Raw genomic sequence first — 23,131 nt, 5'->3', positions numbered from 1 at the left:
GATCCATGGGAAAACTCCACTCACAGGCAAGTTTGTCAGATTGTGCCCACATTTTAGGGTGGCTTGTTGTAGCCCTCATTAGAGGAAGAGGCTGTCAGTCCTGGTGGGGTCATACAATTCCTTTCAGCTCGATCTGGTATTAGGTGCATGTTAGAAGCTGCAACAAGCCACTTCTTTCAAAGTCAGGTGCCTGAAGTTAGATGCAGAAGTTAATGTGAATTTAAGTAAGTGCCTGAATGTGGGTTTAAGTGCCTAACTTCATGCACCCGAGTTTGAGTGAGTGGGCTTCTTCAAGCCTTGATTCAAACCAACAAAACAAGACAGAAAAATTACTTTTTGGTTCTGTGACTTCGTGTCTTGCCAAGTTCCTGCTTGCCATCTGCCTTGTATGCATTTGTCATATCATTATACTGGTCTTTTCAAAGACTAATTTAATTAGTTGTTCTTCTTTCAGTAGGTTTTAATCAAGTGGTTATGTGGTTGCTGGTAAATTATTTACAGCTGTGTCTCCTGATGGAACACTTGGCCCCATAGAGTGCTTACAATGTACTAAATGATAAATATTTTTTGTAGTAGAGTACATAGTTTAAACTCAACAACTAATAAAACTGAGCTCCAGTCTGGGCTTGTGTAAATCTGTGTTGCTTGCTTAACGTTAATGGAGGTGCGTCAATTTATACTAGCTGAGGTTATGGCCCAGAGACTCAGTAGAATCTGGTCCAAAGATTATCGGTCATTCACACCAGTGTAAATTAGGAGTAACTACACTGATGTCAGTGGAGTGATCTGATCATATAAAATTAGGGTAAGGGATCTGGGGCTTTTTGGGCTGGATTTCCCCACTGCCTTCCAATTTGTGTAGCCACTTAGGGCCTGAGTCCAAGGCGCTGAGCTCCCACAGATGTCATTGAAGTCAGTGGGCCAGATCCCCGGGTAGTGTAAATCGTCATAGCTTGTTAACTTTAGTTTACACCACTTGGGGATCTGGCCTGACAAAAGTTGCAGCTGCTCAGCACCTCTGACAATTGGGCCCTTACTGTGCAGGAGAGGTGGGAGAAAGAATCCTTGGCTATGCTAGGTACGAGAGGCAGAGTTCAGATTTTCTTTTCATGTCTGACTGACTTTTTTTGGATGGATCCTTTTTAGGACTAAAGGCCAATCTGTCCTTTTTGGAGATATTTCTGAATCCAGCCCTTGTGTAATGTAGTGTAGTTGGGAAGAGGCTCCATAAACCATTGTCTGATCAGTCATGTGGATTTACTAATGCAGAATATGCAGAGACCAAAATTGGCCGTTCCTCTTCTCCAGCGGTGCGAGGAGTCCTAGCATGTGCGGCTCCGTGTACCTGGCTCACAGCATGTCAAGTGTCTTAGTTTATTTTGAATGATCTCTGGATAGCCCAGAACATAAGCAGACCAACTGTACTAGCTTGAACCTGTTGGCGCTTGGACACAAGCTCCAACTTGTAACGTGCAATTTCACTTTTTTGCTCTAGTGATCCAAGAGCCTGCTCCAGAGCCAAATTAAAGTGAAAAGAGAGACTCCCTTTGACTTCTATGGCCTTTGGATCAGGTCCCAATTGAGTAGGTGCATACTAATAATTCCAAACCCTATAATTATGCATAGGAACATTGAAGTGAAATAACTACTTTGGGGCTTTCCATCGTAGCTAAAAACGATTTCATTTGCCAAGAAAACACAAGTTTCTAATATGGAAGTTAGCCTTATCCCTCAGTTGGGAAAAGAGAGTTCCTACCTTGTGGCTTTCATATAAAGATGAATTTTTTTGTTTTATCGACTTTTTCCTCCTGACTGTAGGCTTGATTCTGTGCAGCCAGAATGACTGGCTCAGTTGACTGTGAGGGCTGTTTGACTATTCGCGTCACTTGAATGCAGCAGGAGTTTTTTGGGTGTGCAAAGGATAGTGTCTTTGGGCTATTTATTTATTTTTAAACCGGCATCCCACACCCAGCAACCTGCATCATAACCTTAGAAAGCGGTGAATCTCAGGACTCGGTAATGCATTTGTTTAGGCTCCGACAGATGCTTTCAGTGTTCTGCGGCTTTGATGTGTTTAGGCCCGCCTGTTGCCAGGAGAATCCATGTGTTTGCAGTGAGTTGAAAACCAGAATGTTCATCTGCCCAATAGTAACTTCCCAGCCTGAATGTTTTTCATCTTATTTATTGAAAGAAATTTTTATACTGAGTGACGCATGCCTGCACACCAACATCTGAGGGCATTGGACAGTCACGCATCTCATTTAGCCAACTATTTCTGCATTCAAGATATTTGTTTGTGGATTGACTTAAAAAGACACTGGCACATAACAGAATCTTCCTTTTTATTTCACAAAAGGTTTTCTTAGTGCAGTTCAGACGGTTAGATTCCTGCCCCTGCCCTGGATGTTGTGTGAATCAATGTCCAGGTCTCAATGTGCTAGGCTCTGTACATGCATTTAGTTAGACTGTAAGCTCTTTGGGGTAAGGACTCTTATTTTCTACCCCCCTGCCATACATAAGCACCTAGCACAGTGGGGCCCTGTCTTCACTGAGGCCTCTAGATGTTACCACAGTAATAGTGTTAGTGACAATCCCTTGCCCTGAAGAATTTACAATCCAAATAGACAAGACACAGGCGGTTATAATAGACAAGCAGAAGTTTGGGAAACTGAGTCAGTATGTCTACACAGCACACTAAGCCCAGGATTAGACTCTAGTTTGAGCCCAAGCCACACTTCCCTCCACACACACATCAGTCTGACTCGGGTTGGCAAGCACTCAGGATCCTGGTCCTAGAACCCTGCTGGGGAGGCGTGTGTGTGTGGGGGGTGATCCCAAATCTGGCTGTTACTTGGGTCCATTTTGCAGTGTAGATGCAGCTCAAGCCAAGTCGGAATGTCTGTGTAGCACAGTATGGACATGTTACCACAACTGTGACATCTGGGTCCAGCCGTTGTAAACTTGGGTTTACGACGCAGTGTGGATGCCCAAGCATAGGCTTGGGAACACCACGTCCACAAGCTCAGGTTTCAGAGACCCAGGTTTACAATGCAGAGAGAGATCTCTGTGGGGAGGGCCTTGCCAGGGGCCTGCGGGTTTTAGACCTGGCCCTACAGGTTCCTAGGCAGCCGTCACTCTGGCCACAACTGGGCAACTCACCCAGAACTACCAGAAGTGAGGGGCTCGCAGAACTCTGACCCTCCCAGAGGCACGAGCCCTGAGGATCCTGGATTGGGACGATGACCAGCCCCACCAACTTGGCCTGACCATGCCACTGAAGCGAGGAGGAGGCACAATGGCAGGAAGTCATCTGAGCAACTGACTGTTGCATCATCCCTGGTTTCTGACTCCGGCTGTGACCCCGGCTCGGTTCCTGATTTTTGGCTCTGACCATTAGGTCTGATCACCCCTATTCCAACCACTAGGTCAGGTTGGCCACATCCCTGCCCTGATGCAGAGTCACAGGGAGTCACACTGCAGTCACGCTGGGAACTGAGCTCCATCTCTTGTCACCACCTTGGTAGCCACAAGGCCATATTTCCTCAACAACCCCCCGCACCCCACCCAAACCCTGCTCACCGTAAGGGGCCATATCTTGCAGTCCTCACTCGGAGGCTCCAAGCTTGCTGACAATGAAACTAGTGGGCGTTTGCCCAGTCTCATAAGCAAGAGCAGGATCAGACCCAGATGTCAAAAGCGTACGTTTGCGAGGTGCTGAGCCTCTGCCGAGAATTGCAGCTTCCTCTCTCTTCCATGGGCACCTATCCGGATGCGGCTAGATGGGGAGTTTTACCTGAAACAGGTGCAGCAGGAGGAAGCTCAGTGTTTGTCTTTGAATGCTGTTTCATCCTTCATAATGTTTGCTTTCTGTCAGGAAAGCAGCCCTGCCAGTCGACTGGGTGTCACTCAGTAGCTGTCTTATCAGCGCTTGAACCTGCTGGTAACTAATAGTACTTTGATCATTTAATTCTACTTCCTGATAATACAATAAGGCTATTTCACCACTCAGTTGCTCTGGGAAGCTATAGTCTAGCAAGCTGGGCTGCTAAGGTTTCCACTGAGGTCAGCGGCAGTGCACCCAACTCTAGGGCCAAACCTGGGCTTGGTGTAAGTGTTGAGTTGTTTGTGTTGTCACATGGCTGGGTGAGGCTGAATGGGGAAGCGGGCTGGCAGTCTAGACGCTGCAATGCTGAATGCCCTAGCAGATGCGGAAGCGAATAATCTATTGGTTGCTTGTGTGTGTTGGTAGGAGGCTATTGCTCAGTTACCGAAATGCAGCGTGGGAAGACAGGGAGATGGTGTGGTGGGTGAAAACAGAGGAAAGCATGTCTTGGAATTCACCGCCACAAAGTGGGGATTAGCAGCAGATCTTATAATAGCACCTTGGACTTGTATTGGATCTCAGTGCTTTTTATAAACGCTAATTACATTAGCCGCCACGCAGCAGTCCCTTGATGTGGTGAAGTCTCATTATTCCCATCTTCCAGCAGAGGCCCTGCAGTTAGGTGAGTTAACCAAGGTCACACAGGAAGTCAGTGGTAGAGGAGTAAGACCCACACAGGGGTGTTCTACCAGCATAAGTATTTGTTTAAATTGACGCTTTAGCTTTTACCAGTATGTTTCCTGTATGGACAAGCCCATCATTCCTCAGCTGGTGTAAAGCAATGTTGTTCCAGGGGAGTTATACCAATTTACATCAGATGAGGTTGGGGGGTGTGTGGGAGGGGAGGGGATTTGATTTGCTCAGCCTAATCATCCAGGCCCGAAGATCCTTACAAATCAATATATGCAAATTGCTTGTAGTTATGGGCATCTTGGGAGGCGTGGATGGGGGAGGGGAGGAGCTCTTTTTAAATGTCTCGTGTGTGTGTGTGAAAATTCCCTGGGTGGTTTAACCTAATGGTGCAAGACAAGTTACATGTGTTTTAGGGCACAACCTTCCTTAATTCCCATGGGTGACTCTCCCTCCTCTAAGCCCACTATGCATAAACATGGAGGGTGACTTTTCTCACAGAAGTGCACAATTGAGTGATCTCCTAAAATGGGCAAATCAAATGCCCCAAGCAATAGCTTAAATATTATCTGACACTGAATGAAAATGCCACATCCCTGGTTGATGCATCGTCTGTCAGAGGATGCTGTTTGATACAAGCGGCTCTGCTAAAATAACTGTTCTGAACACCCACCCTCCCCCTGTGATTGCTGTATTTCAACTAAGTGGCTTGGTGCATTGACTAGGTAGAATGTGACTGCTATGAAGACAGATGGGTGGGTTTTCTTTTTCTGGTGCTGGACAAACTTGCAGGATGTGGAACTTTGAACTGTATCCATGTATTGCAGTTCCAGTTATATTACTGGAAAGTGACTAAGTACTCTTGAAGATGGATTTGGCTTTCCTGCTTCTGTCACATTCCTTTTGCAGCATAGGAATTACAGGAATGGCTCTGTAGATTGTTTTGTGGTGCCTTGCTTTAATAATGGATGGCTAGTGCTGAGGTGGAGGGCATGCAGCTGAGTTAATCTTGGATTGAATCCCAAAATGGCTAGAACAGGGACTTTCCTTCAGCAGCCTGAAGTGTGAAGAAGCTCAATTGTAGGTTTTGCGAGGGTGGAAATTTTTTTTTTTTGTGATGTGCGGCGGAAGGTCACTTCTCTGACGTCAGGCCGGTATTTTACTAAGAAATCACTTCCCCTGAAACCAAGTTAGAGGAATGTATCTAATGTTGATTGACACTCTGTGCACTTGCTGTGTGAAAGCTGAGGCAGAACTTGGTCTATTCTCTAGAAGTTGCACAATTAAATGTATATTAACTTTGGGTGCAATATAATTTTAAGATATGCAACAAACAAATGTAAAACAATCCTCCCCCTCCCCCTCCCAAAAAACTTAGTGGACTGTTATTAAGAGGGAAAAATATTGATTTTTATCAAGTTCTGCATGTTTGATCTACAGATATTCTTCCTCTGCAGAATCTGATCTCTGTTGATCTTGAAACATCTTTCTGTACTTAGATGGGATAAGCTCCCCTCCCCTTGACTAATAGCACTGCCTTTTACCCATTAATCTCAGTGCTTTTTATGCAGGTGGGGTCAGTATTATTATTCCCATTTTATAGATGGGCGGGGTAGAGGGGCCTGGAGACACAAGGAGGGAAAGTGTCGTGTCCAAAGTTTTACAATGATGGAACTAGCAACAGAATCCCCATCTCCCTGACACTTTCAAGGGCTTTGAGTTTCCCTTTCCGGTAGGGCACATCGGTGGCCAACCTCATCCTAGACTGGTGTAATGCCTTTATTACAGTGTAGTTGCATCAGAGATTAATTTCTTCCCTGACCTCCAAAAGCCTAATTGCCTTGGCTCTTGGCCTGCTCTATTACTTCCTTGTTTGTTCCTCTCTTTGTGTGTCTGCTTTTCTACTCTAGGCATTCAGCCCTACTGTAAGCTTGGGAGCTTTTGACTCTGGTTTTTCTTTTTGGAGGTAACCTGTTTAGGTGGCAAGAGATTCCTTACCTGATGCTGTCACCTGTGCTACTGGAATGCTTAAACATGGCCATTAATGATTTGAAAATCACATTCACGATGCTACTGAAAAAATGTTTAAGGCCTTGTTCTTTTCACTCAAACTTTTAAAAATGTTGCGACAAACTTTGTGACTGTCAAATTGTTTTCAGTAGAGTCCCTTTAAAATTTGCTACAGAAAATACTAGACCGATACTGTATTTGACTGACTGAAATGTATCCTTTTTTTATATTAACTGGGTGTCTGTACAGGATTTTTTTTAAATCACTTGTGTTAGCAACAGACTGGAACATTTGCAAGCCCATATGTTCTATGTAAAAGTGTCTCTTGACATTTTCTTTCTATTATGTTAGTGAACATTAGGCGAGAACTGGATGTTTAGGAGGTTGGCAGTTGGTTCCTTTCCTATCCTTCATCACAGGCTTGAGTCATTTTAATGTCTGGAAGGTATTTGTGATGAATTTGGAGATGCTCGGTGGTGGTGGTGGTGGTGATGATGATGAGAATATCTAGTTCTTACATAGTATCTTAGATCTACTGATGAAACAGTGAATTATATCCATTTTACAGAGGGGAAAACTGAGGCAGAGGGAGGTAAAGTCACTTGCCTAGGGTCACCCAGCAGGTCAGTGGCAGAGCTGGGAATAAAATCCAGGTCTCCTGAGTCCCAGTCCAGTGCTCTGTACCCTAGGCCATGCTGTTCCCCATGACTGTTTTCCTGGTTATTGTAGGTGTTTACTGTATGAAAGTTCTGGCGGTTCCTTCTGGCCTTGAACTCTGACTATATTGGTTTTATTTAATAAGGGGCTATCTAGAAAAACGAGCATGAAAGGAAAGAATAACTCAAGCCACTTCTCAGCAAGCACCTGAGGGCTGCTAAGAGACTATGTATTTTTAGAATCATTCTTCTCTAACTACTTTTTGTTCTTACTGCAAAATAAACCATGCTTTGGTTTACGAAGGCTGTCTGATCACTGTATCACTGCTCAGAGACTCCCAGAGGGAAGAACCGCATGTCCCGCTGGGGAAAGCACAGTGGTTACACAAGGTGCTGTAGCTCAGGGCCTGCTCTAAGAGGAAGAGAATCATGCGATTCCATCCCAGACAGGCTCAAGGCCTGACACTTGAGGGTCTCCACTCAGAGACAAGAAAGGGGACAGGTGCAGCAAGCCCATAACCATGTCAGTGTGAGTGCCTCACAGCTGTTAAGTGACCTCTCAGGAAATTAGGCTGCCTTCAGTCTCAAGCCACCACTCTAGTTGGTGCTATTTAACCACCTTGTTGGCAGCCTTAGAAAAGGTGTCAAGGATTAAGGGCTTGATCCTAAGCCTATTGAAGTCCATTGAAAGACTCCCAGGTCTATAAAATCATGACTGGTGTGGAGAAAGTAAATAAGGAAGTGTTGTTTACTCCTTCGAACTAGGGGCCACCAAATAAAATTAATAGGCAGAAGGTTTAAAATAAACAAGAGGAAGTATTTTTTTCCCATACAATGCACAGTCAACCTGTGGAACTCCTTGTCAGAGGATGTTGTGAAGGCCAAGATTATAACAGGGTTCAAAAAAGAATATCTGTTCATTCCCTCGGGGGCATCTGGCATTGGCCACTGTTGGAAGACAGGCTACTGGGCTAGATGGACCTTTGGTCTGACCCAGTATGGCCGCTCTTATGTAGTTACCTCAGTGGGTTTTGGAGAAGGCACTAGAAGTGCCATGGAGCTGGATTCTCACCTTTGTAGGTCATGGCTGGGCAGCGTACAGGCATGTTGCACTGCAGCTGACCATGCTCTACCAGTTCTGGGGCTAGATGTAGCACTTTGGATTCCAGGGCTGTAGAAAGCTAGCTAGACTCTAATGGGGTGGGAGAGAGGGGAGTGGGAAAACCTCCCAGAAGATGAATGCAAAACCTCAGAGAAGGTCATTAAATCCCCATGAGAGATGGCTGCATTTATCATACCCCTTCTGTAAAGGAAGGGGTTAACTTCTTTTTATATAACCTTACTGTGTGCACATGCTTGGCAACCGTCAGCACCTAACACTGAATAATCAAGGGTGAAGCTGTTGTATAGTCAGTTAGTTATTTCTCAGCTGCAGGTGGGCGGGGAGGGGATGGAGAGCCACTTTCTTTGGTCCAATGCCTCCTCCACTGTGTGCCACCCCAGGAAAGGCTGTGGAGGCCAGGGGGCATGATCTCAGGAAGTGTGCTGCAGGTTAAGGCAGTTAAGGATTAGCTGCAGCCTTTGCTGTGCTTAGAAGGCACAGTGAGTAGAGAGCTGAGGGTTCTGAATTCTAGGTTAATAGCAGGGACTGTGGTTTGTTACCGTTCCCTTTAGAGGAGAGGGTTCCTGCCACCAGCCAGGCGGATGTCTGTCTGTGTGTCTAACGGAGATTTAAGGTGCTTCTGGGGCAGATTAGAATTGAAATAGATTTTTAGGGCAGTTGTTACATGGCTTGATATGAACCTTTTTTGGAGGCGGAGACAGAAGGAGGAAGTTGGGATGCAGTAGGGAGGTGTAGGGCCAAGTCATATGAAGGATTTCCCTTGTGGCATGTACGTATACTCTCCTCACCACTTGTGGTGGCTGTTCTGGCAGATGGGGGTGGGATGGACGGACACCTATGCCAGTAAAAAGACAGTCTCCAGCGCAATGAAATGACAGCAGTGTGTAACGGGAAAAAGCTACTGGGTTTTGATCAGTCAGATGTCTGGCTTGCAGAGCAAATGCTTGGTGATTAAATAACCACCAGTAGTTTCCAACTTGCAGAAAGAGTGGTCATTGATCTTAAGGTCAGAAGGGACCATCATGATCATCTGGTCTGACCTCTTGCTCCTTGCAGGTCACAGAACCTCACCCACTCACTCCTGTAAAAGACCTCTAACCTCTGGCTGAGTCACTAAAGTCCTCAAATCATGATTTAAGGACTTCAAGTTACCATACATTCAATGCACTAGCTCACGTCCATACAGAAGATTACTACTCATAGACTGATTCTGACTCTTGGAGATGCTGCTCGTCTTGCGGTGTGTGTGTGGCTTTGTGACTTACAAATTCTCACCCCATACCTGAAGAGAAGGCTGAGACCCCTCTTGTGTAATTTTCTCCTGGGAGGGCCCTTCCCCTGAGGTGTTAGTGTCCTCTTCTCCCCCTGTACTTACAAGCTTGCTGCTGTTACTACCTCTGAACTTGTTTTTGCTCCAACTGGAAGCATCTTAGCTGGAAGGACAGGTGAGTAGAGTCCAATATTGTTCCATGGGCCACTCACCGGGGAGTGCTGGCTGCAATGTGATTAATTCACCTCTTCCCTGCCCAGAGACTTGGCTGCATCCTTTATGCAGCATGCTGTAACCCACAGTGGCTTGGAGCCAATGGCCCAGAGTTCATTTCCCGATGTGATTGCAGGGCAGTGTCAGGAAGGTTAAAGCTACCCATTTCCAGCATACTGCATTTGAAGGCATAATTAAAATGGATTCTAAGTTTTTTTGTTTACCTGAGAGAGTGTTCCCTACTGTAGCCTGGGAAAGTAATCTAATCTAAATTTGATCCACTGCATGGGTCTGAATCAATGCTCACCTTTTTCCATGTAGGAATGACTCTGTTTACTGCTGCAAGTGAGATGTCTCTCAAAGTCTGTATTCTTTTTATGGGTGTGCAGAATCTAGCCTTTTTTTTTTTTCTTTCTATTCTTCAAACACACAGCAAGTGGCAATGAGGTAGCTGCTCAGCACGGTGCATAAATTACCTCCTCTGGCTGAAGTTTCTCCCCCTGATTTCAGCAAGGTACTTGTACTTAGAGTTAGGCATTATGCCTGCGATTCAATGAGACTACTCGCCTGCTCCGAGTTTAGGCATGTTAAGTATCTTGCTGAATTGGGGTCACAGACACCAGCATCTCTTAGTGTAGGTCTGGCTATTCTCCGGTTTTGAATAGTCCTGAGCACCTCAATCTGCTGCTGTGTACAAGTCAGCTATTTTTCTGATTGGGGTACGTAATATGCGAAGGAATGCTATCAAGATCAATCAGATTCTGCTGGCATAAATGAGCATAGGTCAGTGTAACCAGCTGGTTTAAACCAGAGTAAAGATCTGGATGCAGGTGTTTGTTTTTTATCATTATTAGTTTGATTGTGGTACAAGGCGGGGGGATCTCTTTCTTAAAAATTCTAGATCTTGACTTGATCTCTGCTATTAAAGTCAAGTGATAGGTCCCTAGAAGAACTGGTGGATATTGGAATTTTCAAAAGGAGGCTGGATGGTTTAGACACCACAAATCCTGCATTTTGGCAGGGGGGTTAGACTAGATGACCCTGGTGGCCCCTTCTAACCCTATGGCTCTATGATTCTAAGAGGCCTGGCTAGATGACTTGTTCCCCCTCATAATTTGGATTGTAAGTTCATTAGAGCAGGGCTGATCTTGTTCTGTTTTGTCCTGTGCCAAGCACAGTGGGGTCCGAGTTAACAACTGGAGTTCCTAGGTGCTACCACAATTCAAATACATAACAGGGCAACGGTTCTCAAACATTAGCAACCTGAGGTTCCCAATTTGATTTCATTTTTTTTCACAGACCCCCTAGATGGCTGATCTCCCCTGGGGTGTGTGCTCTCCACTCCCACCCCTCCTCTTCCCCACCTCTTTCTCCCCCCGCCCCGCATGCTGCTGAACAGCTGTTCTGTGGTGTGCAGGAGGCACTGGGAGGGAGGGAGAGGAGTTGATCAGCAGGGCTGGCAGCCCTGGACATGATGTGCAGACCCCCAGGGGTCTGCAGACCACAGTTTGAGAACTGCTGTAACAGGGGTTTCCAGATGCCACGGTGAGAAGCACCTTATGATTCACTACTGATTGAATCCGTGGCCACGTTTCTAGTTGTGCGTGGGTGTGTGCCGCTGCCGCAGTTTCTATAGTGGGTTTTGAGGTGCCACCTGCACATTGTGCGCCGTTCTGATTGTGCCATTCAGTGCTGCCTGGAGATGCCCTGGCAACTTCCCTGACCTTTTTCCATTGCCTCATTCAGGATGGTACCTGCCCGTGGCTCTGGAAAATAAAGGCTCAGGAGCCGTGTGGAAATCGGTGTCTTACAAGGCTGTTGAATGCAAAGGTAAAGCTCAATGAGGCAATGTGGCACACGATCAAAGAGTATAATGAGGAAGGGCTGCCTTGCAGCTGGATAAACAGGTCGCTGGTGTTTCCAAGCTCATCAGCCAATGCAAACAGAGGCTATTAATGACCCAGTTAGGGTTGGGTCTTGCAAGGGATAAGTGCTTCCCATGTGTGATGAGCAACAGCTCTGACCCCAATGTAGAAGTCAGTGGGAGTTGCGGGGTTTGGGTTAAAGGGAGATGCCTGGAAAGAGAATATTTCCTTTAAATCGGCGAGACCACTTGTGTGGTAGGGCAGTTCGCACTAGTCTGAGACAAAAGGGTGTTGGAATCAGGCCGTTGTGGAACAGTGAAGAAGTGCCATGTTGAACGACAGCCCACAGACCTGTTCAGTGTTACTTGGGCTCCAGTCCTGCTATTTGGCAGAGCTGTGCACCCGTGCAGAGCCCAGCTGACTTCACTTGGCCTATATGGTTCCCCATGCGGGTTTAGGGGCCTTAGATTGCAAACTCCGTGTGGCAGGGGCCTGTCCTTCGCTCTGGCTGTACGGTGCCTGGCACAAAGGAGCTCCCTGAGCCAGGACTGGGCCTCCTAGGAGCAGAAATGCTGTTTTATTTCGTGTGACTTCTGCACAAATAAAGTGGGGAGCAGAATCCCTATGTCCTACCCCTCCTGCTCCATAGCACGGGGGAGTGGGAGGAGCCATCCAGAGCGCTTGGCACTCCGGATGCAAATTTCAAAACACAAAATGTAATCCAGCTTCAACCCCATCTGCTGACAGGCAGTGGAACGTGCAGCTCCTCCCTCACGCAGCTGTAACCCCCTCTCTGCAGCAGCCCGCACATACAGGCCGGGGTTACTTTGGAGTTACAGGAGGGGAGCTGTTCCTGAGCTGGGGACCCTTTCTGGAGCATAGTCTGTTGCTACCCCCTTGTGTGCCAAATCCAGGGGGATCTAACCTGGGTGCCTCTGAACGCAGCATGGCATAAAGCAGATAATCTGTGACACTCTGCTTGCTGAAATACACCCCCCCACACACACACCTCTTCGCTAACACATGAGGGATTTGTGATCCAGAGTTTTGGTCCAAGGCCTGTTTCTAGGCATGGTGGTCTTGGTGCCTGTCTCCACCTTGAGCTGTGTTTGTAGGTCTACTATGCTTCCCAGCTGCTTTGCTGCTGCTGGGTGGCTGGTAGTTTGAGGTACAGTAGGGAAAATGAACTTAAATGGGGCACAGAGGCTGGAGGGGAAAAGGCCAATGGGTGTCCAAACTGGGTTTGGTTTTCCTGGAAAGGAAGGCAGCTGGGATGAGAAGGAAGCATAATATTGTTCCCATTTGTAAACCAATTTATTAATCCCTTACCAGGATCCTGTTGGAAGGGAGAATTTAATGATCCCTGGAGTTCATCTTACTGTACATGCTGCTAAGTATTTGGAAAGTATCCTTCTCTGCAAAAGCTCCGCCGGCCACCACCTCTTTAAGTAGCAGTCACATCTCTCCTGTGCTGCTTTGGCTTCACTTCAGTATGTTGTACAGAGGAGGAGCTCAGGAAACTTACTCTAAAGCCAACTAGCTGGCTCCAAATCTCCTATCCTTGCAGCCTGGTATGGCACTTAATGTGTTTTTGGGGTTTTGTTGTTGTGACACACACACACACATTTTGTAGAGAAGTTTTAATTTTTTTTCCTCCCCAACAGAATTACAAACTAACTTTTTATAAAACAAGGCTGTTCTGCTCTCTGAGGAGATGCTTATGAAAATGTGGCAGGTTGCCACATTTTGGTTGAGCAATTTCCTATGGTGGACAGTATTTTTAAAAACATGCTTCCCTCATTCATCTCCCTCCCCCTTCATTACAGTAAACGCCCCCCCCCCCCCCAGCTCTTAGCCCAGAATATTTCTTCTTTTAGAATGACTGACTGGTGTTTTGTTTTTGTTTTTTTTGTTTGTTGTTTTTTGGAAAACACTCAAGGCCAGACCCTCCAGTGGGTGTCAATCTGCACCGCTCCATTGAAGTTTTAACCTTTCTTGATGGGAGTGGAGGAAGGTGCAGTTTTCAGTCATGAACATGATAGAAAAGCCCCCTGAACGCTCATTTAGGTCCGGAGTAAAATTGTCAGAAATGTCTAAGGCCTGCTGCAGTGAGAACCAGCCCAGAACACTGTTCCCTAGCCCACAGCAGAGGGTGTCCTAGAGACCACTCGGCAGCCTTTCTGCACCAGTGTCTCTCCCTCTGCCAGGGCCGCCCAGAGGAGTCAGGGGGCCTGGGGCAAAGCGGGGGAGCTGCGGCGCTTGTACTCACCCGGGGGCGGTCCGGGTCTTCAGCAGCATTTCGATGGCGGGGGGGGCCTTTCTGTCGCTCCGCGTCTTCAGCAGCACCGAAGGGCCCCCTGCTGCCGAAATGCCTTCGAAGACCTGCCGGGCCAGGGCTCGTGCGGCATTTCGGCAGCGGAGGGCCCTTCAGTTGCTCCACATCTTTGGCAGCACTGAAGGGCTCCCTGCTGCTGAAGACCTGGACCGCTGTCGGGCCAGAGCTCGGGGGGGCCCCTGCAGGGCCTGGGGCCTGCCACCCACTCCCCTCCCTCTTCCCCACCCTCACCCCCTACCCCCACCCCAGCGGCCCTGCCCTGTGCAGTGTCTCCGCACTGATTTAGTTGCTTTTGAGGCTGTGCGAAAGGGATAGGGGGAGAGAGAGAGACTGGGGCAAAGGATTTGCCCTTGTTATCGTGTGACAGCTGCCTTCTTGGCCGGTGCGTTGGGTCCACCTGAGTTGAAGGCGAGCTAGAGCTCTGTAGCTGGTCATTTGTAACAATTTCTATCTTCTGTGGATTGGCACAGAGAGGGACTTATGCGACATGCTCACCAGTGGGTTATGAGCAACATGGGTCTAAGTGATCCATAAGACGTTCTTGGCAAAAACCCAGTGACCTCTTTCTGCCCCAAATGGCGCAGCTCCTCGTCATGTCTTTTAGAGATCAAAAAGACCGAAGTTGGACTTTTCCAGCGAACCTAGGGAGTTAAGCACACATGATGACTTTCAATAGGGTGTTGGTGCCTACCTGTCTTGGGCTCATTTTGAAAAATCAAGCTGAAATATTTTAAACAGATGAATCCCCAATACAACTAACTGCCCAGTAAATGTGGAATGGTGGCTGGCTAGGGATAAAATCTGAAAGCTTGGGAAATGACTTTATTCCAGACATTCAGAACCATCTGCATACAGGCAGAGAAACACAAGATAGAAGACCTTTTGTCTTTGTTTCTTTGTCTGTACTGCCATATCCATTACAAAATAACATGCACAGTGGTTACAATGGCCCTTTTATTCCCCCCCGCCCCCCGTTTTTTGTTTTGTTTGGGTTTTTTTTGTTTTGGTTGCTGTGGCCAGTAGCACACTAGTTCTGAAGAAGTCATCTGAGAAAGAGCTGCTACAGAAATCCTGAACCCTGGGGACTGCTGAATTGATTCTCCCGTTGATGATCATAGGGGTTATTTTTAGCGGAAAGTGATAATTAGCCGTATGTGTTGCAGAAGAGGGGACAAAGGAGATGAGCTGGATGCTGGGAAGGATGTTTCCAAAGGAGAGCGTGGGGTGTCTGGAGTGAAAGACACAAGATCTTTGAAAGTTGTTTTTTCTGTTAAAAGCTGAGGGCTTGATTCTCATTAACATGAAGGCGCCTTTGCACCCATGTTAAGGCCTTTTAAACAATGCTCTGATAGCATAAAGGGGCCATAAAGACTGGGTTTCTCAGTCTAACTACTGGGTAAACTAGAAGGTTTTTAAAGCAGTATCATTATGTTGGTTAGAGGTGTGTGGGGTTGCACTTTTTTTTTATTTTACTGCTATAGCTTATTTTTGCTTTCTGAACTGGAATAAGCATATCTGGATTAGCGCTTTTGTACCACTATAAATCATCTAGCACTGGGGCTGGCCAGAAATCAAGAATTGCATTTTCCACATGGGAATAAAAACTGAACCTTTTTGGTGGAAGTGGGGGGTGGGTTTCTTGACCATCTCACCCTAGAATAGCCAGTCCACCAGTGGTAAGGGGACTGGGATGGGAGACCTGAGTTTGAGTTCCTGTCAGGAGCAGCGGAAGTGCCCTGAAAGGGGTGGGTGGGTGGGGGGGCCTATAGGTGCCTGAACCATGGCCCCAACCTTGCACTCCTCAAGACCTCATCCCCATTCACTCCTCTCCGCCCCTCCCCCTGTCGTTCACCTTTATGGCTGGTAAAAAGTGGGAGGGCCTTGGCCCTGTTCTGGTGCCCCTGGTCCCTGTTCTCCCTGATTTGAAGCAGGGACTCCAACCTGCATCTTTCATATTCTAGCCAAGTTTCCTACCCACCAGGCTACTGGCCAACGCGGAATCGTTTTCTCTGGTTTGGATGAAAAGTCCATCCTGGACTTGAAGCCTTTTCAACCAACAGTCTAGTTTCTGCTGTAGCTAAAGCAGCAAACGTTTATGTAGCCAGGGCCTAACTCTGCTTTCACTTACACCAGGATAAAACCATGAACAACTCCGCTGAATTCAGGGTCGTGTGAGCGCTGGTCTTCACGCAGCTTTGGTAATGATTGAACTCCATTTGTGGAAATACGTTACACCACTGTACACACCTTTTGATACTGGTATAACTGCATCCATGCTGGGAGGGGGCAGGTTGAGAGAACAGGTGTTGAACTGATTTAGCTGTATAGTTCAAGTGATACAAAAAACGGTGTAGACAAGCGCTGAGTGAGAGCAGAATGAGCTCCCCAATGAACCAATATTTCCCAGCTGAGCCTTTGTGTGCAGAAATGAAGCTGCTTAGAATGGTCTCTGAAAGCAAGAGGCAGAAGCAGGCTGCATGACAGTGCATCTATCACTTGTGCTTCCCCAGCCCTGAACTTGGATGCAAAGTGACTAGGAATGTGCTTGGTGGAGTGTAACTCCCAAGATGCCTCGCTGAGCCGTGCTGATTACTGGGGCAAGATGACTGCATGCAGTGTTCGAGGCACACTTTGCAGAAGAATAAGTGGAGTGCAGTAAGCGGAGCTGGAGAAATATTACAACCAGCCTACTGGAGTGGGCAGGATTTGCCATGCCTCTTGGTGGGGCACAAAGACAGCCCAATGCAGAGGGCTAGACTCAGATTTTGATTAGGCTGGATTTATACCACTGTAATCTCACTGGTTGCAGCAGAGTTGCTGTGGAATTTCACTGGGCTAACTGATATCTGGCCTGATAAGTCTAGAAATTTGAAATCCCAGAGATTGGGGTTTTTTTTTTGTATGTGATACATACAGACACATTGTGTGTTGCTCAAACCCTCCCGGAGTCGAAGAGTTCAGGGCTCCAGCCCAAGCCTGGATATCTGCAGTGACTTTTGTAGTGCCGCAATCGCAAGTCAGCTGACACAGGCCAGCTGCGTGTGTCTTATTGCAGTATAAATATACCCTAGGTTACAACAGGTGGACAAAACACACAGCGGGGGGGAGAAGAGGCATACTAGGTGGTTTAGAGACCTTTGGCCATGAACCTACCTGCTTATGATCTCCTAGGTGAAAGTGTTGCCTGTATTGCTAAATGATCTCTTGGGCGGTGGGAGGGAGCAGGCAGTGACAGCAGCTTTTTCAAGTAGTGTCTGTTGGTGGAGAAATGTGACCCTATTGGCTTGCCAAAACCGCTCCATTCTTTGTAGATAGCAGAGTAATTTGGAGAATATTTTATGGACTGAGGTTTCGCTGCAAAGATTTCCCATGGCCGGAGGGGGTGCATGTCTGGATGTTTCTGAGTGTAGGATCTGGAATCAGCCTGTGTGTGTAGGAAATAGGGCGACCAGACAGCAAGTGTGACAAATCAGGACGGGGGGTAGGGGTAATAGGAGCCTATTTAAGAGAGACACCCAAAAATCAGGACTCTCCCTATAAAATCAGGACATCTGGTCACCCTAGGAGGAAACCTTAGGTTTACATGAAAAAAGTTTCTCAAAGCCTGCTTCAGTAGTAGCTGGGGGCGGAGACATTCTTCAGATGCCCCAGGCATTGAGTCAACTGAGCACAGAGTTTTGTTTCCTTCTGTTTGAAGCTCTGGCAATAAGGCCTAGTGCTTTGGAGAACTGGCTGTTAATCAGCCTCATTCCACAGCCAGGCCCTGGGGGAAGGCAAGGGACAGTAGTAATGTGAGGGCAAAAAGAAAGTTGAAGGCCACAGGGATGCAGGATAAAAGAGAGCAAAGGGGGGGGGGGGCGGGAATCCAGAATAAAAAAATTTTGGGACTAGGGGCACTTTAAAGGTGCTTAGTACCCTCAAATCCCACTAAAGACTGGGGCCCAGATCCTCCAAGGTGTTTAAGCACCTAACTCCCATGGGGGTGAGGTGCTTAAGTAAATACCTTAGAGGATCTGGGCCAGGGTGCTCAGCAGGATCAGTCCCATAGGGCCTACATTTTCACAGGTGCTGAGTCCCTGCAGCGTCCATGTACTTGGATCTGAGCTGTGGGGGCTCAGCACCTGCCAGGGTGAGGTTTGAACTAGGGAGGAGCAAGAACGTGCTGAGAGCCTAGAATTATTCATTCCCTTCCTGACCTTGCTGGAGGAAACGCCAAGCTTTAGATTAGCCCTAAATTCCGGTCCCTTATTTGCACTGGAAGTTGAAGCCTGCATAGAATTTTTTCTTCTTCTTTGCACAGTGGGGGAGATTAATCAAATCCACCTGAGTTATTTAATGTGTGTGTGAGCCATCATAGACATGATCAAGTGTCTTTGAAGATAACCCTCCCAAGGTCTGGAATTTAAAAAGGGAGGCTGGGAGAGAGATTGCTGCTCACTAGGTTATGGGGTGTGTGTGTTTCTTTCCTTCTTCCTTGGGCGTTTCTCCCTAAATTATGAACTGTTTATAATCCTTGTCCCCGTCACTCCACTGCTTTCTGGCTGCGGTGATTGTAACGCTGGGGCTTTTTTGTTTCCTTTCTGGGAGGAGAGAGGCAATTGAATAGCAAAGGGAATGAAAATTACAGTCCTACAGAGGCATGCGATTAGCATGATCGCTGGCCACATTCACCCCCCCCCCCCCCCCGGTGTGACTCCATGGGCTTCTGCCAACGAGTTACTCTGATTATCTATTTTAAATTGCTCTAGCATCTGAGTACCCCCGGTCCTAGGGCTTGTCTGCACAAACAGTTCACAGTAAGCTGGGGTATAAATCTATCCCATGCTAACATGCTGCACACTAATGGCCTGCGTGGCAGCAGGGTCTGCACACTGAAAGCTCCCTAGTGCACATTGACCGACTCCCGTTTCAAAGCGGGGTAGATCAGAGCCCTCGCACTCCAAACTCCTCATCCCTGGCCCCACCCCAGAGCCCTCACCCCCCCTATGCCCCAGCCCTGAGCCCCCCCTGCACCCCAAACCCCTCATCCCCACCCCCACCACATAACAAAATTCATTCTGCACATGGATATAAAAACTTGGAGGGAACCTTGCTCTACATAGCTTGGGGTGGTGAGCCTCCCAGCCTGGGTCGACAGCTGAGGTTGGCGCTAGCACTGTAATAGCTGCATAGGGCCCAAGCTCCAGCCCATGCCACAACGTCCGAGCACCATCGGCACAGCGACTGGAGCGCTAACATGAGTCCTGCGAGCCCAAGCCTGTCGACCCGGCTGGGGGACTCACTGCCCTGGGCTGTGTAGACGTACCCAAGGCCCAGATTCTCAAGGGGACCTAATTCCCATTGAGTTAGGTGCCTAAATACCTCTGGGTGTAAGTGGCTTGCCCTAGGTCATGCAGGAAATCTGTGGCAGAGCAGGGTCTCCCAAGCCTGAGACTAGCGACCTAGTCGCTGAATCGCCCTTCTTCTCTAAATGATTATTCTGTGGCGGTAGCTCCAAAAGTCTCCAGTCGGGGGTCAGAACCCGGTGTACTAGGCACTGTGAGCGCACAGGGACCGTTGATGTAAGGCAAAGTTCAGCCCCATTTAGGAAGGTCTCCACCATGCTTTCTACACCTCACTACAAAGAAATTCCTGCCCCTTCCTCTTTTCCATGGGCCAGGCGGTCCCCAGTCTTAGGCTATGGCTACACTTGCACTTCAAAGCGCTGCCGCTGGGAGAGAGCTCTCCCAGCGCTGTCCATACTCCACCTCCCTGTGGGGCTTTGACCACACTGGTGCTTTGCAGCGCCGCAATTTGCAGCGCTGGAGAGGGTGCGTTTTCACACCCTGCTGCAGCGCTGCAAATTTGCAAGTGTAGCCATGGCCTTAGTGGAACTGATGCAGCTCAGTTGCATGTGGATCTGGGCAGGATTTGAAATGGTCCGGGAGGGGGGTGGGGGAAGAAAAATGAATGGACTTGGTGGCATCTGGCAGGATGGGGCCCTAGGCGTAATAAATCCTGAAATGGAGATGTGGCATGTGCATTGTTTGCAGGGTGGATAAGAGAGATGAATAGGTCCTAATTGCAGGCTTCCCTGTGATCCAGGCAGCAGGGGAGGTATTCTTCACTGTTCCATATGGGAAACACTCCTGAGGTGAGCTAGAGGAGGGAGATGGGACACTTGAAGGAAAGGCCTGAGTCTAGCCGAGGGTGAGCTGCAGATCGGATGCAGCAGTGGCAAAAATGTGCCTGAGAACCGTGAAGTGCTGCAAGCACAGTCTGTACCCTCCTAGGGCTCTCAGAACAGTTCTCTTGTGGCTGCATGTCCTCGGGCAGTAAGGGAAGAGGGAGAGTGTTTCATTTTTGGTGTGTGCCCAGGGAGAAGCCTTTGATATTTAAGGCGAGGACACCGCCTGCTGCTGGGAACATAGACGCCTGTGTTTCCCTATGTTGAGAGACGGGTGACGAGCATCGTATTCTCCATTCGAGAGAGCTGCTTGATTGCCCCCTACCCCCTCGCCAAGCTGGGCAGAGATCTGTGTTGCAATTGCAGTTCTCAATCTCGGACGCTGCGAGCTTGAAAGGGGTAGGGAGGAACAGCGCATGGCCTCCAAGTGACCCAGAAATGATGCTCTACGAATCATGTGACAGGGCAGAAATAACCAGCCACAGCCAGGCTTGGGTGATGGTTATTGTTTGGGTGTCAGCTAGCGGCACGACTGAAGTTTCAAAGGAAAACCCAGCTATCTGTCCCTCTTTCTTGTAACTAGCTGCAGTGTATTACCTAAGGCAGCTCTGTGGGGAAAATTTTGTTTTCCAGTGCCTCCCTTCTACCCCCCTCCTCCTCCCATGTGCATGCACTACTGGGCACTTGCACTAGTTTGTTCTCACAATTCTCTTAGCAACGCGTTGAGAAACTGTTTCCTCTTTCACGAGCAAAACTGAAAGTCCCTCAGGAGCCTGTTGGATTTCTTTGTGCTGCTGCGTATAAGGTTGGGATTAAAAGACCCCTGGGCCAGATTCTCAGGTGGTGTAAATTGATTTAGTTCTGTGGAGCTAACGCCAGTTCCTACCAGCCTTGCCTCTGGGTCCACAGAGTTAATATTGGTGGAGATGGGGCCCGATGAAAGAAACATAAGTAATTTGGAGGAGCTGGACTTCTGAGCACCATGAAATCCTGGTCCTACTGATATTAACGGGAGCTTTTTCCACTGACTTCAGTGGAGCCAGGATTTCATACCACCAGCAGCGACAAGACCTATAACCAAACATGACATGCCTTTAGAACCACATACCCAAAATGCTGCTTTCAGTTCAGCTTTTCAGTCAGGTCTCTCGTTCCCAGGTCAGTGTGCAGTAGAGGCCCGAGTTCCTTGGCTTTTTAGGGTTTGTCTTCACTGCCGTCCCAGGGTGCGATTGCGGCTTGTGTAGATATACACAAACTAGCTTGGGTATATCGGAGCAGTGAAGCCAGGCAATGTATGTTTCAGTGTGTGTTGTACATGCGCACCTGGAACCCTGGGTAATTACTCATGTTGCTAGCCCGTACTGCTGTGGCATCACTGCATCGGTACTAAAACTAGCTAGGGTGTCTACACAGCCTTCAGTCATGCCCCATGGTTGCAGTGTAGACATACCCTTAGGTGTTGTAGTGTAGTTGTTGATAGCAGTGACTTCTATCTAGTGACTAGAGTCGGGGACTGGAAGTCAGGACTCACCTGTTGTGTTTCTAGTATTACTACTGGACTATGCAATCTTTGGCAAGTCACTTAACCTCTCTTCATCCTAGTATCCTCCTCTGTAGGAGTGCAATAATGGGGTTTATTACTTAATGTTTATAAGGTGCTTTGCAGTTCTCTGATGTAAGATTCATGTTTATAGTAGCAAGATTCTTCAGGCCAAGCACTTTCCAGAGGCTTATGGCTGGGGTCTTGCATAGTTTGAAGTAACTTGGTCTTAATCCTGTTGCCCTTGACAGCACTTGAGAAAAGCACAGATGCTTTTTTCCCTATTGCTTACACAGCATATACGGCATGGGGCCTGATTCTGAGATGCACTGAGCACTTACAACCACAGCTGAAGCCGATGGGAGAGGCAGGTGCTCAGAACCGGACTCTGAAGGCATCCTCATGCCCAGATGATTTAAGACTCATTCTAAGGAATAAACCAGTCAGGAATGAATGGGAGCACTGTAGCCTTGTCATTCTAACAGGGGCTTGTGTATTGATTCATCCTTTTTTTTTTTTTTTTTTTTGTATTGCAGTTGCACCGTAAGGTCCCAAGATCAGGGCCCCATTGAGCTAAGCACTCCACAGACAGTCCTTGTCCTTAAGATCAATCCAGACAAAGGCACAAAGAGGTGAAATGACTTGTCCAACTTCAGTAGGAGAGTCAGGACAAAAACCCAGGTCTTATGGGTCCCAGTCGAGAGCCCCGTTCATTGGACCCCAAGCTGTCCCTCGTAAGGGTTCGTGTGTGTGTGTGACTGTATTCCACCGGACGGGGACGGACACAGACGCACACCCCGGTTTCTCAGCCCTTGATAAACCAATCAATCAACGGCCAGCCAATTTTTATAGTTCATCTTCTGACTTTATCCTTGCACTTGCGTCTCTGAGGAAGGCAGAAGCTGAAATACCATCATTTAGTGGATTTATTTCTGAAGGCAAAAGAGAACCATATGTTTTAGAGAGTCCAAAACCAACCACATCATGTGGGATTCAGATCATTTCTTGAAATATGCCTGCCTGTTTTACAGCTCCTTCTTTTCCCCTTTACATTTGGTAAGTCTCCCCGCCAACGTGCAGCTGCTGCACTAGACTCCTGCGGTACCTTTTGAACTTCAGGCTAGTTTTGTTGTTCCTTAAATGTTAAAATAATAAAGTAGGAAGAGCTCCTCTGGGTGCAGTATTCACTGAGACAGCTGAAAGCTTTTAGCACAGGTGTCAACAGGAGCTGGGGTGGGTAACGCAGAGCTCTGTGCCATGAGAGAATGTCAGCCTGTGAATAAGTTTTTTTTCATAGGGAAATGAGAATATACCTAACCCTAAAATGGTACAATTCCCACCCTGCACCATGTGGACTCAATTATACCACTATGAAAGTGCTTATACTAGTTTAGCTAGTTCAGTAATAGGAAATAAGCCATTTTTCCTGTAGGGAAAGGG

General features: G+C 47.7%; 1 protein-coding gene across 10 annotated transcripts in view; it reads left to right on the top strand.

The window, feature by feature from the left end:
• The window catches only part of KSR1 (kinase suppressor of ras 1), a 149,245-nt gene that overhangs the window by 54,607 nt on the left and 71,507 nt on the right, over positions 1-23,131 (top strand). For 7 of the 10 annotated variants that reach the window (XM_039508232.1, XM_039508227.1, XM_039508228.1 and 4 more), the window contains one exon: positions 11,532-11,615. The exons of the other annotated variants lie outside the window; for them this stretch is intronic. The gene's annotated coding sequence lies outside the window, so the exon portion shown is untranslated. Of the gene's footprint in view, positions 1-11,531; positions 11,616-23,131 lie in introns of those variants that run through there. 10 annotated transcript variants of the gene reach the window in all.

Source organism: Mauremys reevesii, linkage group 20 (assembly GCF_016161935.1).
Source record: "Mauremys reevesii isolate NIE-2019 linkage group 20, ASM1616193v1, whole genome shotgun sequence".
NCBI classification, from domain to species: Eukaryota; Metazoa; Chordata; order Testudines; family Geoemydidae; genus Mauremys; species Mauremys reevesii.
The sequence above is the reverse complement of the archived record's forward strand: the minus strand, read 5'-3'. Positions and strand labels throughout refer to the sequence as shown.